This window comes from Ursus maritimus, unplaced genomic scaffold (genome assembly GCF_017311325.1).
Source record: "Ursus maritimus isolate PB19 unplaced genomic scaffold, ASM1731132v1 scaffold_36, whole genome shotgun sequence".
NCBI lineage: Eukaryota > Metazoa > Chordata > Mammalia > Carnivora > Ursidae > Ursus > Ursus maritimus.
In genome coordinates this window covers 8,723,224-8,740,230 of record NW_024426230.1, presented here as the reverse complement: position 1 = coordinate 8,740,230, position 17,007 = coordinate 8,723,224, and the positions used below count along the sequence as shown (strand labels likewise).

Sequence of the window (17,007 nt, the reverse complement as noted above, 5' to 3'; positions counted from 1 at the left end):
TTAAAGTGATAAGACTAGTGGTAGTCATGGAGGGGTATGGGGAGACACAAGGACCATGGGCAGAGATCTAAGCGTCTTCAAGCAAAGAGAGTGGACAGAAAGAAAAGCTCAAGAGTGATGGAAACTTGAGGGCAGGTGAGCAAAGAAGGAGCATGGAGGGCAAGGAGGGACCAAGTGCCAGAGTCACAGGCAGACCATGGGTCAACTTGGAGGAAACATGAGCCCTGGCTGGCATCACTGGGGACCTCTCTGTGTTGCAGTGGAGCGTGAGGGGCCAGGGCCTGACTGCAGAGCATGTGGGAGAGAATGGAAGCAGGAGTGTGGAGACTGTGAGTGTGAGCCACTCTGTGAGGAGTTTCTGCTGCAAAGAGGGAAAAGAAATGGGAGAGAGCACTCACAGGGAAAGCAGAGGCAAGAAAAGGTTGATTATTTTTAAGAAAGGAGAAACAGGACACCTGTGTGGCTCAGTTGGTTAAGCATCTGCCTTCGGCTCAGGTCAGGGTCCTGGGGATCGAGTTCCACATCAGGCTCCCTGCTGAGGCGGGGGGGCGGGGAGTCTGCTTCTCCCTCCGCCCCTCCCCCACTCATGCTCTTTCTCTCATTCTCTGTCTCGAATAAACAAAATCTTTTAAAAAAATTAAAAATTTTTTTAAAAAAGAAAGGAGAAATAGCATTAGGTTTTTATGTGATTGGAACAACCCAGGAGAAAGAGCAAAAATGATGGCAGATGGGCAAGCGGGGCCACGGCCATGGCCACGGAGAGCACACAGGCCCCTCCATTAGGGAGCAGTTGCCACTCAGCGCCAGCCACTAGTTGCCAGGTCCCTGGTTTTTCAAGAGAAGCCAGACACTGACCTTTTTTTTCTTTCTTTTTTAAAACATGAAGTCTCCTGATATTTAAATGTTGGCAACTAATTAAAAACATTTTTTTAACTCTCTGAAGTCCAAACAAAACTCATCTGCAGGCTGCCAGTTGGCAACCTCTCCTATATGGCAGAGTTGTGTCCCTTCCACGGCTACCAGGTGTGGCCTCCTGTTTGAGGGACCTCTGAAGGACAGTGGCAGTTTGAGCTCTAAAATCTTTGAACTTGCGAGTGTCCCTACGGTGGTGCTTGGCCAGGGTGGTTAATGATACAGTCATTGTCTCCTTCGTAAAGGGCATTGGAACTGAGGTTGCCAGAGCTGGCGGCACATCCTATACTTAAGTCCTCACAGTTAATACTTAGGCTTCACATATGCCCTTTACCTCCTCCCGTCTCCTCCTCACTAAGGAAACTTACTATTATCCGCAGGCCAATGCAAATAAAGGTCACCAAGAGACACTTTCCAGCCAAACACTGAATGTTGGCATGGTGGAAGGGCTGATTGTTTGTAGGCTCCCGGCTAATAAAAGAAATGCCAATCAAACGGGGGCCTTCTGCCTGGTTGGAAGCTCAGAAGGAGCCCTAGAGTCAGACAGGCCAAGCAGGACAGTGCTTGGATGTCCAAGGAGGGCCAGCACCTGCACAGAAAAGCTGCAGAGCCTGGTGAGTTGACGATCCCTCACTGACCCACGGAGGGCACAGGGACTGCCAGGCAGGGAGGAAGGAGTGCCACTTTCGGTCATATACTGCCTTCCACCAGAAGCTACAGTGAGGAGAAAAACCACCTTGGGTGGGCTTCTCAAGTTTTATATGCACAAAACTGGTCTGTATAACAAGGTTAAAATCCTACACCCCTCCAATTTTCACCGTGTGAATACAAGTATCAAAAATGTTTCTGAGGTCACAGTGCTGATTTCCCCTAGTGGTGCCTGCCTCTGCCTGGAAGTGAATTATTAGTCCCAGAAAAACTGTATTGGAAGTGATTTCCTCCTATTTAAGAATGAATCACTAAAACTCCACTTGGGACAGAAATAGCTTTCATCTCTGAAACATTCTGCTGTCACTGACCTTTTGATTCAGTCTGTGGAGGGCAAGTTGCAAAAATGTTCCAAGTATCCTGTCGCACTGTTAAGCTCTAAAACACCTGTTTTCCCCTCCATCCTGCTAAAACTTGCCCAGGGAGGGCAAAGAAGGGTAAATAGGGCTTGAGTAGGCTGAGGAGAAGAGAGAGAGAGTTCTCCATCAAAAACTTTTGAATGTTTTTACCAGGGAGGCTAAAATAATTCTCCCTGCTCTAGGTGAGGGGGAAACTGGGGGAACATTTATCAAGGTTCCTTGGTAGGTGAATATTCTGGGAAACTGAGAGTGTGGCAAGCACAGTTTTTTAATCTCTCCAAATTCCCACATAAAAATAGAGTAAGATAGGGGCACCTCGGTGGCTCAGTCAGTTAAGCTGGTTTTAGCTCAGATCATGATCTCAGGGTCATGGGCTTGAGCTCCGTGCTTAGTGGGGAGTCTGCTTAAGACTCTCTCTCTCTCTGCCCCCCCAAATAAATAAATAAATATTTTTAAATGAATAAGATAACAAAACCAAAAGCCTGTGGATAATACTTACATCAAGACTAGATGACAAGGTATCCCCATGAATCCCAACATAAGTGGGTGGAAATAACCCAACCCTCACAAGACCTGTATGGTAGCTATCTATGTAGGAGGAAGAAGGAGGAAGCAATGGGGCTTCTCACTTATGAACCAAGAACAGAAAAACCACACTATAGTCAACAGATATCACTGGAAAATATGGAGGACCAGTTGGAGAACAGCAGCTGAAACTGGGCGGTTGAGCTCTTGGCAATAGCAAGTGAACACAAGGGGCCTGCGGTAAGAAGGACTGAAGGGGCCCCTATGAAATCAGGGCTCCCTTCTGGGATAGGGCCCAGACTGCAGAGAAACAGATGGGAGTGCAATGAAAACCAGGTAGAACAGGGACACGGCGAAAAAGGAAAGAGAAAGTTCAGACCAAAGTGGAGGAGGGAAACAGGGCCAAGAAAGCTGAGAAAGCAAGCTGCCATATATTTGAACACGACACTAAAACAACTAGAGAGGGGGCTCTGTGAAGTAAGAAATGCTTCATGAAACCCCTGGCTCATTCTAAAGTTCAGAAAAACTAATTTCACTAAGAAATGTGCTACAGAAAAAGTATCAAAGCAGATACCATACAAACTTATTATAAGGAAAAAGAAAATAAGGAACTGAATAGCATCCCACAGGCAAAGAAAGCATGCCAGAAAGACAAGTCCAGGGGCGTCTGGGTGGCACAGCGGTTAAGCGTCTGCCTTCGGCTCAGGGCGTGATCCCGGCATTATGGGATCGAGCCCCACATCAGGCTCCTCCACTATGAGCCTGATTCTTCCTCTCCCACTCCCCCTGCTTGTGTTCCCTCTCTCACTGGCTGTCTCTATCTCTGTCGAATAAATAAATAAAATCTTAAAAAAAAAAAAAGACAAGTCCACAATACAGAATGAAACTGTAAATTAATACTTTACAATGAGTTCAAAGACATTAAGAAAATGATGGAAGACTTAAAAAAATTAAAATTAGAAAAACTTGGAAATGAGGTGACAAATACAAATTAGAAATAAAAAATCATTTCAGGAATGAAGAGTAAACATGAAGGAATGTAAAAACAAATAGACACAACAGATAATACCCTAAGAGAAATTAAATGTGCAAAAGAGAAATCTCTTAATAATCAAAAAGTAATGAAGAAAGAATTTTTTTTAATTTGAATTTTACCACTTTATTTTATTTTTTTTATTTTTATAATGATTTTTTATTACATTATGTTAGTCACCATACAGTACATCCCTGGTTTCTGATGTAAAGTTCGATGATTCATTAGTTGCGTATAACACCCAGTGCACCATGCAATACGTGCCCTCCTTACTACCCATCACCAGTCTATCCCATTCCCCCACCCCCGTCCCCTCTGAGGCCCTCAGTTTGTTTCTCATAGTCCATTGTCTCTCATGTTTCATTCCCCCTTCTGATTACCCCCCCTTTCTTTATCCCTTTCTTCCCCTACCAATCATCCTAGTGAAGAAAGAAATTTTTTAAAAGATTCAAGAGAAAATGAGTAATATTAAAGATAAGCAAAGGAGCTTAAATGTCTTGATAAGAGTTCCTGCAGAAGAAAAGCCAGAGTAAGGGAATAGAACAAATACTAAAAACTATAACTCAAGGAAAACTTTCCTAAACATATATATATAATATATATATTATAAACGAAACGCTGAAAAAAACACACTATGAATATCAACCCAGAATGACCACTACCAAGCCAAGCCATATTGGGAAGGGAAAGGAAGGGACAGGAAGGGAAAACTGCTTGGGCACGTAGAAAAAGAAGAAGTGAATTATAAGGGAAAGAAAATTCTATTGCCATTAGTTTTTTCCCACAGCAATGCTTTTCCCCAGAAGAACATGTTGTAACATATTTAAACTACTCAAAGAAAGAATGAGCCAAGGATTTAATATCCAGTAAAACTTGTTTTCAAGTACAAAAGGCACAGACAAACTTATCAACACACAAGGACACAGGGAATATTATTCCCAAGAACCTTTCTTGAGGAATGGGTTCAGACAACCAAGATAACTAGGGTGACATTGACATAGGATACTTTGAAGGTGGGCCAAAGATGACATAAGGGTTAAGAAACTATTTGTCTTTTTTTTTTTTTAAGATTTTATTTATTTATTTGACAGAGAGAGAGAGAGACAGCCAGTGAGAGAGGGAACATAAGCAGAGGGAGTGGGAGAGGAAGAAGCAGGCTCCCAGCGGAGGAGCTCGATGCGGGGCTTGATCCCAGGATTCTGGGATCACGCCCTGAGCCAAAGGCAGAAACTTAATGACTGAGCCACCCAGGTGCCCCAAGAAACTATTTGTCTAAACAATTAGACAAAGTACAACTATTAATAACTGTGGGAAAGAGCAGATGCAAAATATATGCACATATGTGTGGATGTGTCTACACACATGTATCTTTTTTAAGCTCTGTCCAGTGAAAAGGACTAGAAACAGAAGACTGATCCAGTATGAACATCCCTAACACCACGTATGATTTTAAAATATAATTTCTCACTAAAAAACCTTATTAGAGAAATGGTAGATTCCAGGCATGACACAAGAAGTATACAGGACAAGCTAGAACATCTTGTCATACCAGAAAAGCAAGGAAGTTATTGATAACTACTTGGGTCATGTTAAAAAGACTCAGGAGCACCTTGCAGAGGCTTCCACTAACCAAATATGTGATCATCTGAGCTTCAGTAATGATAATAAATGCAATGTATTTAAACTTATAAATATATTTAAGCCCGTAACTTCTTTTTTTTTTTTTAATAAGATTTTATTCATTTGACAGAGAGAGAAAGAGAGAGAGAGAGCACAAGCAGGGGGAGCAGCAGGCAGAGGGAGAAGGGGAAGCAGGCTGCCCACTGAGCAGAGAGCCTGACATGGGGCTGAATCCCAGGACCCTGAGATCATGACCTGAGCCAAAGGTAGACGCTTAACTGAACGAGCCACCCAGGCAACCTAAATCCATGAGTTCTTAAATAATCTTGTAAAAAAGGTATTAGTCACCTCTGAAGTACTAGTTCCTGAGAATTAGCAAATAAAGGGAAAGAATCAGGCATTTATCCTTCTCTCCCTACATGAGCTACACCTGATTAATCAACAGTAAATGATGTATCTCTTTATAAATGTATTCCAACTAATAAATGGGAAAGAAATTATAAAATAAGAATAGCCTCATTTGCTACTCTAATGAATTAAAAGATGTAGATATTAAGCATCAAAGCTGTTCCTATCCTAAAAAGAGAGACAACCTGATACCATGTGCTTCCTATGATCTTGCCAAACACTACGTAGAATCTTGCCAAAGGGAGAAAACATGAGTTTGATCCATTGTCAGCACCCACTTGCCAATTTTTTTAAAAAGATTTTTTATTTATTTATTCGACAGAGATAGAGACAGCCAGCGAGAGAGGGAACACAAGCAGGGGTAGTGGGAGAGGAAGAAGCAGGCTCATAGCGGAGGAGCCTGATGTGGGGCTCGATCCCATAACGCCAGGATCACGCCCTGAGCTGAAGGCAGATGCTCAACCGCTGTGCCACCCAGGCGTCCCATGTGCCACCCAGGCGCCCCGCACTTGCCAATTTTTAAGAAAGAAGAGGACAGGGCAACATGTTGTACTGCACCAAGAGGCTGCAATCAGCCAAATCCAGACTTGGAGAAACTCTAAAGGTCAAACGGCCTGGATTCTTCCACATTAATTTAGAGGCAAAGAAAGGGATGGAGAGGGATTCTATAAGTTAAAAGAAACTTAAAGATATATCAAATTTTAAAAATGAGCAAGACTAAACTATAGTGCTAAGGTTACACATATGCAGAATAATACTATAACAATGAAGCAAAGTATTTATGATAGGATATGGTTACTTTTGTGGGGAAGATGGAACTTCTGGGTGGGTATATTGTCAGGGTTCTCCAGGAAACCAACAGGATGTATATTTAGATATAAGAGGATATTTATTACAGGAATTGGCTCACATGACTGTGGAGGCCAAGAAGTCCCATAATCTGCCATGTGCAAGCTGGAGAACCAGGAAAGACAATGGTGTAATCCAGTCCAAATCTGAAGGCCTGGGAATCCCTCGTCTGATTCAACTATTAATCTCTTCCAGAGGAACCCTCACAGACATAGCCAGGAATAGTGTTTTACCAGCTATCTGAACATCCCTTAGCCCAGTCAAATTGACATATTAAATTAGCCATCATGGTGGGTGACAAAGTTCTATTTCTTGACTTGGCAGTTTCAAGAATGTTCACTCAGAATAACTCATTGCCATATAATAATAGTTTCGTATTGTTTTCTGTATCTGTGTTTTATTTTATAATAATAATAATATTATATTATTACAATAATGGCGCATCTGAAAGGACTCCGCATGCTCTGTAGATGGGAGAAGAGTCTGCTATAAGGTCAGGAGATGGGATCAATTCCCCAAGAGAAAATGTTGTCTAACCAGGAAGCAAGATGGCCCTTCCCAGGATGCTGATGAGCCACCAGCATTCTTTGATTTTCCTCACCCTGTGGGTAAGATGACAGAGCCTTCCCAACAGAACTCTTAATTAATATATCAAATCATTACTATTTTTATATCAGGAGATATGCAAAAAGTACTTTAACTCAGGTCAAAAAAGCTCAAATTAATTTCACAGACACCTTTTAAATGGATTGCAAGTGGATGAGGATTGGAAAGGGGGTGTATGACCTTCTAGATAAAGTGGCAGACCCGGTTCCAGCCCTCACTGTCAAATCCTATTTCATCTAGAGATAGGTTCAATTCAACTGGGTGTACTGTGCTACGGTTATCTAATTCTCGATGGTTGACTGGCTTTTAAAAATTGGTAAAACAGAAACATTTTATCCAATTAAAATTTTTTTCCCATCACAAAAATCTTATTAGCCACTAGAATAGATTACTAAAGGAAGTTCTGCTATCTCCTTTGCATGAGAACCTAAAAAGCCATCTATTCAAAATCCCCAGGTGTGAGTGTATACGGGAATAGTCCAACAGATGCCCACAGGTGTCTCCCAAGAAGACTCTGAGTGCCCAGGTGTGCTGGGCATCATAGGAAAGCAGGAGAGCACTGTGGTTGAAACCACAGACATGTATCAAAAAGATTTAAATTCACATCCTGGCTTTTGTCCCTGACTAGCTCTGTGACACTGAGCAAATCAATTAAGCTTTCCAAATATTTATTTCCTTAACTTGTAGAATGAGAATAGTAATCACAACTATTTCATTAAGTTGTTGTGAGAATTGAATGTAATGATGGATGTCAAGGGCAAGATCCCTGTCACTTCACAAGAGCTCACGACGTGTGGGCTATTATTATTAACATTATCATCATCATCGTTGTCGTCAGAGGGAGGGTCTTTTGAGAAACAAACTACTTTAGACCGGTGCTTCTCAACGTAGTCCCCAAGGAAGCGGCCAATCACCTGGGGACTTCTTAGAAATGCCAATCCTCCCATTTGCCCCCATCTCCAACCCAAGACCTACTGAATCAAAAACTCTGGTCCAGGGCCCAGCAATCTGTGTATTTAATAAGCCTCCAGTAATTCCAGGCACACTAGAGTTTGAAAACCATTGATCTAATACCATTATTTGTTGAAACCTCTTGCAAACTTTTGCCGCCAGAAAGCTTTAATTTTTCAGGAAAGCTGCTAAAATTTTGTGGTGTTGTTTTTTTTATTGACTGAGAACAATTAACTTGAAATCTAGCCTTGATTGTATTCTATCAGCTACTGGTGCTGAAGACAGAATCCCTGTCTAACGTCCCACTAGGCTTTAAGTACACTGAAGGCAAGATTGTGACTTGTCATCTCTGTGTTCCCCAGCATCTCACACTTTCTGACAAATTGTAAATACTCAATAAATATTCATTGCCTGAACAATGAATGAAGAGTTAGGAGAAAGGCTGGAGATGATTACAGCATTCAGCCAGCAGATAAGTCCCTATCTCAGGTCATCTAATTTAGGATTTTGTTTAAAAATGCCTGCTTTCTGTAAAACTCAGGAGACACTCATTTGTTTGACTTAGTCAGCAACTTAAACATATCTTATAAAAATGTATGACTTCTAAATGAAATTGGAAAAAAGGATTAACAGTGATTTTAAAACTTCAAATAACTCAATTCCCAATGAAACTGAATTTGGGGCAGTACTCAGTTAGCTTGTGGGTTAAAGAGGCAACCCAAAGAAAACAAATGGACAGAAAGGATTCTAGTTGTTGTTTTAAATGCAATTCTGAGGCTACAGCCTGGAAATAAAGACAGGGGACTTGTTTTCTCCTTCTATATATGCATATATATTATAGTAGAAGCAGAAATGATTGTTTATAGCCTGAAGCATGACAAAGTCCAGTTTAATCAAAGGAAGGTAAAAAGACTATACTGAATATAATTTATTAAGGCAGGGAATTATAAAAATTTTGTTTTAGGAAGGTTCTAATAATTCTATATTTCAATTAATCTGCATATCTCATTAGAGACACATCTGTTAAAGTTTAACAGATTTAGAAAGCAGCAGTCATATTGTCAAGGTGAAGCACCACATCTTCATATAGAAAAATATCTTTTCCTTTAGGAATTAGTATATAAAACTCACAACCACAATTCCAGGAGGCATAGGAAAATTAAATGCAGTCTGGCACTCACCCACACCTACAGACTGTATAGAAAAATATTAAAGTAATAAAAAAAAGTGTCAGAGGTAGTAATGCCAGGATCATCCATATTTATTTTGCTTCTTGTATTTGACCATCTATCAGTACAAATATCCCTCAGTAAAAATGGTTTTATCAATATTCTCAGCAAAACATATTTGATTTCATCAGTGTAAGAGCTACTGCCACCAATCTTGAAAGACTGGTCTCCTGGCCCTGGGACACCACTTTTCCAGGAGACTTGACACAGACAATGAATGAAAAGCATGTATTATTTGGAGCAGCTCTATACATTAGAGAAAAAGAAAAAGAAAAAGTGAGTGACTGACAGCAATTTCTTGGTGGCACCTGATGAAATAATGCGAAGTTAATGAATTAATAGGGACATTTGGATCTTTTTTTTTTTTTTTTTTTTTTTTTTTACTTTTGGTTTAGGAGTAATGGGAGACCCTCAGGCACTAAAGGAGCATCATCCATTGACTTGTAAGTAGGATGAGGAAGGTAAGGGATATCCCAATGAGCTTACCTTACTCTCAAGGAGAATTTACTGACTCATTCATTCATATAGTCAGTCATTCATTCATCCGTTCCTCTGTAATTCTGAACGTGGGTGCACCTTTACATGTGCTTCAGTATTTAAGTAGAACAACGGACTTGCCCGTTTTTCTATACATTCTATTGATACCTTTTTGGTGACTGTAAACTCCTCAAGAATTTCATTCTTGTAAGGCATTTAGAGGATCTGTCTTCACTCTCCAATCTTCCTGAAATTAATAAAAATAGTTTTTGAATGTTCCCCTTTTAAAATTTTGCAATGTTTTCTTCCTTTATTTTTCTACTAGCACAATTATTTAGACCCTGTACCAGCAGTGTTTAAAACTGTTGTGATGATGGGGGCAAAAATCATAATACCTTCATTTTAAAGAGTTACATGCCTGCTGATTTTTTGTACACTTAAGGAGAATATAAATTTCTAATGCTGGAATTGAGGAATCTGAGAGTTGAAGGATGCAAAGGGTATCTAAGAAAGAACAAAATGCTTCAACTTGCACTGGCATATAATGACTCCCAGAGCTTTGTCTGCATCTCAGCCTTCTTTCTGAGCTTCAGGCCAGACACAGAACTGCCTTTCTGTCACTAACACTCTGATGGTTTAGAGGTCTACAAGGCTTGCTTCAAAGGCTCAGCATTCAATGTGCGCACACACACACACACACACACACACACACACATACACCCTTGGCATTTGCCATCAGGAACACAAAATAGCCTTTTAAGAGTGGGTCTTTATGTGGGAACGAGCCAGGTTCTCAGTCTAGAGACAGACTCAAGAGATGTCTCAGCATGTGTTTTCTTTCATGCCTATTTCTAATGCCAACCAATGCTGCAAATAGCAGCTGACAATTCCAGACCCTCCCAAATGCCTACAGTGCAATTAGGACTGTCCTCACCACCCACCCCACCCCCGATAGCAATTATATGACATGCTTAGATAAACTGATGAATAAACAGAGGTCTTTTTGAGGAGCCTTATTTAATAATTCCGCAGAGACTACACACTTGACCCAAATAATTAAACTGGTGGTGGGTAACTTTAGAGTTACTCACTATAAGCTCACCAGGGTCTGGGATGAACTTCAGACAGTCAGCAGTTAGGCAAAGATGGCAAAAGATTACAGTACAGAGACTGACAGATTGCTGATGCTGCCACGGGCTGGGACCGATCTTTGATGTATGCAAAGTATTCCTGCTGTAACAAGGGTCTTTTCAGTTACACATAATAAATCCCCTCTTGTTTAAACAACTAGGATTAGGTGATCAAAACTGTTCCTTTTGTTTTAGCAACTATAAGATGAAAAATGAACTCACATGGCCTGGAGGGAGGGAATAAGTTAGGCCTAATAAAAAACCCTTTAGGAGGTCATAGTGGTTATACATGTTCACAGGCACCTGAGACTTACTGTGGCCAAAATCATTTATCATCTTCCTTCTAAAATACCCTGCTCCTCTTCCTATTGTCATGTTTCCATGACTGGTACCACCTGTCCAACCACATCCAGATATCATGTCCTACCATTTCTAAATACTATTTGGATTCACCACCCTGAGTTGTTATGCCAGAGAGAGTTGTTGAAACTGGGCATTTAGTAGGTGAGGCAAGTTGAAAATGGAATGGACTACCATGGAGGGGGCGGGTGAAATCAGAAGGCAGGTGGTAATAACCTTCAAAGAGTCCTAGGGAGGGGGTTAGAGGCACAGTCGCCTGGATGAATTCTGAAGACGAAGTGTATATGCCTGTTGGCCCCTTATCTGCTACCAACATTCTCATATGTGGGCAGGCCAAAATCATTCAAATGGTTCAGACAGGGAGGGAGAGCAGCAAGTTGAGGTGGTTCATGTTTAAAACCCACAATTTTCACTGCATAGTAATAGGTAAGTTCATCTGCTGAGAGAGAGAGAGAGACTGGGATGTGTAAGGGAGTCTCTAGAACTGTAGAGGTCTGAAAGATTCTCTGTGGGAATGGAGAGGGAATTGGCCAGGGACACACACACAAGCAACCCTGAGGACCTCACTGAAGCTGGAGACTACTAACTTCTAGTTCCATTATACCTGGGTGCATGGTTCTCTTCAGTGCTGCTGAACAGTTTCAGGAGTAGAGGAAGCAGATTGTAGGAGTGATACAAACTTTGCCATTAACAAAGCAGGTATGATGGTAAGGGAGATACACAACAAGGTAAGGGAGTAAGGGAGAAGCCAATGGACCCACTGATGGTTAGAGAAGACAGGAAGGTGTGATGGTTACTTTTATGTTTTAATTTGATTGGGCCATGGCACCCAGATATTTAGATAAACCTCATTCTGGATGTTTCTGTGAGAAGGTTTTTAGATGATATTAACATTTAAATAAATGGACTTGGATTTGTTTCTTAAATTCCACATATGAGTGAAATTATATGGTATTTGTCTTACTCTGCCTGACTTATTTCACTTAGCATAATATACTTTAATTCCATCTACGTCATTGCAAGTGGCAATATTTCATTCCTTTTGGTAGCTGAGTAATAATCCATTGTGTGTGTGTGTGTGTATATATACACACACACACACACAAACACACACCACATCTTCTTTATCCATTCATCAGTTGATGGACATTTGGGCTCATAGAAAGGAGAAAAAAAGAGAGAGAGAGAGAGAGAGAGAGAGAGGGAAACAAACCATAAGAGACTCTTTATGAGAACAAACTGAAGGTTGTTGGAAGGAGGTGGGTGGCGGATGGGCAAAATGGATGATAAGTATTAAGGAAGGCATCTGTTGTGTTGAGCACTGGATATTAAATGAAAGCGATGAACCACTAAATTCTACTCCTGAAAACAATATTACACTACATGTTAATTAACTAGAATTTAAATAAAAATTTGAAAAAAAAAATAAAGGAGAGCAGTGATGTTAAGATATGAGGACTCACTGCCCTAGAACTCATTAAAAATAAATAAATAAATAAACAGACTTTGAGTAAAGCAGATTGTCCTCCATAATGTGGGTAGGCTTCATTCAGTCATTCAATTGGCTGAAGACTTGAATACAAAAAAAGACTGACCTCCCTAAGCAAGAAAGCAATTCTGCCAACAAATAGCTTTTGGACTTGAATCATATCAGCTCTTTCCTGGTCTCCAGCCTGACAGCCTTTTGATTTGAATCACAACATCAGATCTTCCATGACTCTCTATCCTGCCAACCTACCCTACAGATTTTGGATTCACCAACCTCCAAAACTGTGTGAGCCAATTCCTTAAAATATATCTTCCTCCATGCAAATCAATCAACATGATATACCACATTAACAAAATGAAGGATAAAAATCATGATTATCTCAAGAGATGAGAAAAAAATTTTGACAAAAGCCAACATTCATTCATGATAAGATAAAAAAGCTCTAAACAAAGTGGGTATAGAACATAACTCAGCATAGTAAAGGCCATATATGGCAAACCCACAGCTAACTTCATCTTCAGTGGTGAAAAGCTGAAAGCTTTTCCTCTAAGATCAGAAACAAGGCAAGGATAGCCACTCTCACCACTTTTATGCAACATAATACTATAAGTCATAGCCACAGCAACCAGACAAGGAAAGAAAAGAAAGTAAAGAAAAGAGAAAGGAAGGGGAGGGGAGGGGAGGGAAGAGAGAAGAAGGGAAGGGAAAGGCACCCAAATTGGTAAGGAAGAGGTAAACTGTCACTATTTGCAGATGACATGATACTATATATAGAAAACATAAAGGCTTCACTAAAAAAAAAACTATTAGAATAAATGAATTCAGTAAAGTTGGAGGATACAAAACTTATATACAGAAATCTATTTCTATACACCAATAAACTAGTAAAGAGAAATCAAGAAAATGATCCCATTTACAATTGTATAAAAAAACGGATAAAATACTTAGAAATAAATTTAACCAAGGAGGTGAAAGACCTGTACTCTGAAAACTATAAGACACTGATGAAAGAAATTGAAGATGACATGAATAAATGGAAAGATATACCACACCCATGGATTGGAAGAATTAATATTGTTAAAATGTCCATACTACGCAAAACAATCTACAGAGTCAATAAAATCCTATCAAAGTATCAATAGCAGTTTTCAAAGAATAGAACAAATAATCCTAAAATTGGTATGCAACCATAAAAGACCCCAAATAGCTAAAGCAACTTTGAGAAGACCACAAAGCCAGAGGTACCACACTCCCAGATTTCAAATTATACTACAAAGCTGTAGTAATCAAAACAGTATGGTACTGGCATAAAAATGGACACATTGATCAATGGAACAGAACACAGAGACCAGAAGTAAATTCATGCTCATATGGTCAATTAACCTGACAAAGGAGGAAAGAATATACAATGGGAAAAAGAGTTTTCTTCAATAAATGGTGTTGGAGAAATAACAGCTACATGCCAAAGAATGAAACACAACCATTTTCTTATATGATATACAAAAAAAAACTCAAAATGGATTAAAGAACTAAATGTAAAACCTGAAACCGTAAAACTCATAAATGAAAACATATGCAGTAAACTCTTAGACATTGGTCTTAGCAATGTTTTTTTGGATCCATTTCTTCATACAAGGAAAACAAAAGCAAAAATAAACTATTGGGACTACATAAATCTAAAAAGCTTTTTCACAGCAAAGGAGACCATCAACAAAACAAAAAGACAATCTGCTGAATGGGAGAAGATATTTACAAATGACATGTCTGATGGGGGTTAATATCCAAAATATATAAAGAACCCATATAACTCAAACCAAAAAACAAATAATCTGCTTAAAATGGCCAGAGGACCTGACTAAACATTTTTCCAAAGATGACAGTGAGATGGTCAACAGACATGTGAAAAGATGCTCAATATGACTAATCGTCAGGGAAATGCTAATGAAAACCACAATGAGATATCACTTCACACTGTCACAATTACTAGAATCAAAACAAAAGTAATAACAAGTGTTGGCAAGGATGTAGAGAAAAGGAAACACTTGTGTAATGGTGGTGAGAATGTAAATTGGTACACTCACCATGGAAAATAGTATGAGGTTCCTCAAAAATTAAAAACAGAAATACTATACAATTCAGCAATTCCACTTCTAGGTATTTACCAAAGAAAACAAAAACACTAACCAAAAAGATATATGCACCCCTCTGTTCATTGCAGCATTATTTACAATAGCCAAGATATGGAAGCAACTGAAATATCTATCAATAGATGAATGGATAAAGAAATATATATACACAATGAAATATTATTTGGCCATAAAAAAAGAATGAAATCTTGCCATTTGCAACAACATGAATGGACCTAGAGGGTATTATGCTAAGCAAAACAGAAACAAATTCTTAAATACAGAGAACAAACTGGTGGTTGCCAGAGGGTGGTGGAGGATGGGGAAACTGGTAAACGGGATTAAGAGGTACAAACTTCCAGTGAATAAAATAAATAAATCATGAGGATATAAAGTCTAACCTGGGAATATAGTAAATTATACTGTAATAACTTTGTATGATGACAGATGGTAACTACACTTACCATGGTCAGTATTTTGTAGTGTCACTATATTGTACACCTCAAACTAATATTGTATTTCAATTGATAACTTCAATAATAGATACATAAATAATCTCTCAATCAATCAACAGATATGTAGATATAGCTACATCCATCTTTCTACCTACCTATACATACTCAAATCCTATTAGTTCTGTTTCCCTGGAGAATCCCGACTAATAAAGGAGGTAAGTCCAGAGAGAGGGGAAGGACTGAGTTAAGAGACATCAAGGCATTGGAAGACCTGAAAAGCAATTTTAGTGAGGGTAAGGGAACATGAGAACAGGAAGGATGGTTAAGTTACTACTACATTCAGAGTTAGGAGAGTTTCAGATTTCAGATGCAGAGTGGATGTAAATGAGAACAAAGTCAGAGGGCTGAAGGCAGAGCATGTGAAAAGTGAAAAGGCCTCTGGAGCTCAAGAGCTGCACATTAAAGCAGCACCCTCCGAGAGCATGGGGCCTGGAACGAAGAGAGGACAGTAAGCCAAGGCCTCGGGAGACAGGCAGGGCGGCCTGCTAACATTTTCCAGTGGCTCTTTATCATCTGCAGAGAAAGTCACCTTCACATGGAAGGAAGCCCTTTGTGACCTAGCCCTTTGCACCTCTCCATCTCACCTCTCCTTGGCCCCACTCCAGCCACACTGACCCCTGAGTCTGTGGTCTGGAAGCTGACCAAGCTCTCGGCCTTGAAGCTTTTGCACACTCCATGCTTCTTGCCCTCCTTGGAAGGGCAATCCACTCCTCACCCCACTCCTTTTTCATACTGGCAGCTTCAAAGGAAACCAAAACGAATCCTCACCTTGACAAGCATGCCTAAAAAACCAAAGAGCATCTGACCAATAGTCTCTTAAAAGGTCAGGAAAATTTCTTCCTATACTCAGTGGTTAGCTACATCTTGAATGAAGCAAACCGCACTTGTCTGTGGAACTGCACGTTCTACAAATCCTTTAAAAAGTTTCAACCTGCACAATCTCAATCACATCCCAGAATTTGAGCTTTCTAGGTTTGGTTCAGGTAGCGTCTGAGAACCGTATTAATTACCTACAAAGATGACAGAGACAGCAGCAGGTGGCAACAGGTGGACTCACATCCAAGGTCTTAATTTTTTGCATACCATCGTCCATTGCCATCTCTCTTCCAATTTCAGTGTTTAGTGCAGATATATGCTTTGTGCATTGATTTCTTCTCCTATTCTTGACTTTCCCTCTACAGCCTCTCTTGAACCTAGTGCTTTATTTAAAAAGTGGTAAATAAAACATGAACTTGGTTTTTACTTTTAAAGCATGAAGTAATTCAATAAATAGAAGACTTGATGGATGTTAATCAATTACACTTGATTCATGGCTTTCCAACTGATAGCTGGATCAGAGACTCTGGCAGTAAACTTTAAGGAACTAGGGGTTCTGAGTTCTTTCCTTGGCCTGAGAAAAATTTAACCCCTTTTGCTCATTTTCTTCCTTCCATAAGGTTGTATGGGGGTGGGAAGAGACTTTAGGGGACTGGAGTGACTCCATTCTAAGTGGCTACCCTTGTGTGTTTGCTCACCTTCCCAGACCATCCTTAAGTCCCCCCAGTAACTTAGACAACAGCATCATTAGATGGTCAGTCTCCCACAAGTGAACCTTCCTTCTACAATTAAGGAAGCTGAAGCTCTTAGTGGTAGAAATAAAGTATGATTTCTATTTTCCTTAGACTAAATGCTCTCCTTCCTTAATAAGCTTCTCCTCATTCACAGTGAAAT

At 39.9% G+C, this 17,007-nt stretch overlaps 1 protein-coding gene across 5 annotated transcripts in view; it reads right to left on the bottom strand.

Annotated features, from left to right (window-relative positions):
• The window catches only part of NUBPL (nucleotide binding protein like), a 290,856-nt gene that overhangs the window by 40,918 nt on the left and 232,931 nt on the right, over positions 1-17,007 (bottom strand). The window contains exon 15 of one of the 5 annotated variants that reach the window (XM_040620813.1): positions 9,846-9,924. The exons of 1 other annotated variant lie outside the window; for it this stretch is intronic. The gene's annotated coding sequence lies outside the window, so the exon portion shown is untranslated. Of the gene's footprint in view, positions 1-8,774; positions 9,925-17,007 lie in introns of those variants that run through there. 3 more of the 5 variants (XM_040620816.1, XM_040620812.1, XM_040620817.1) reach the window with 3 other exon arrangements.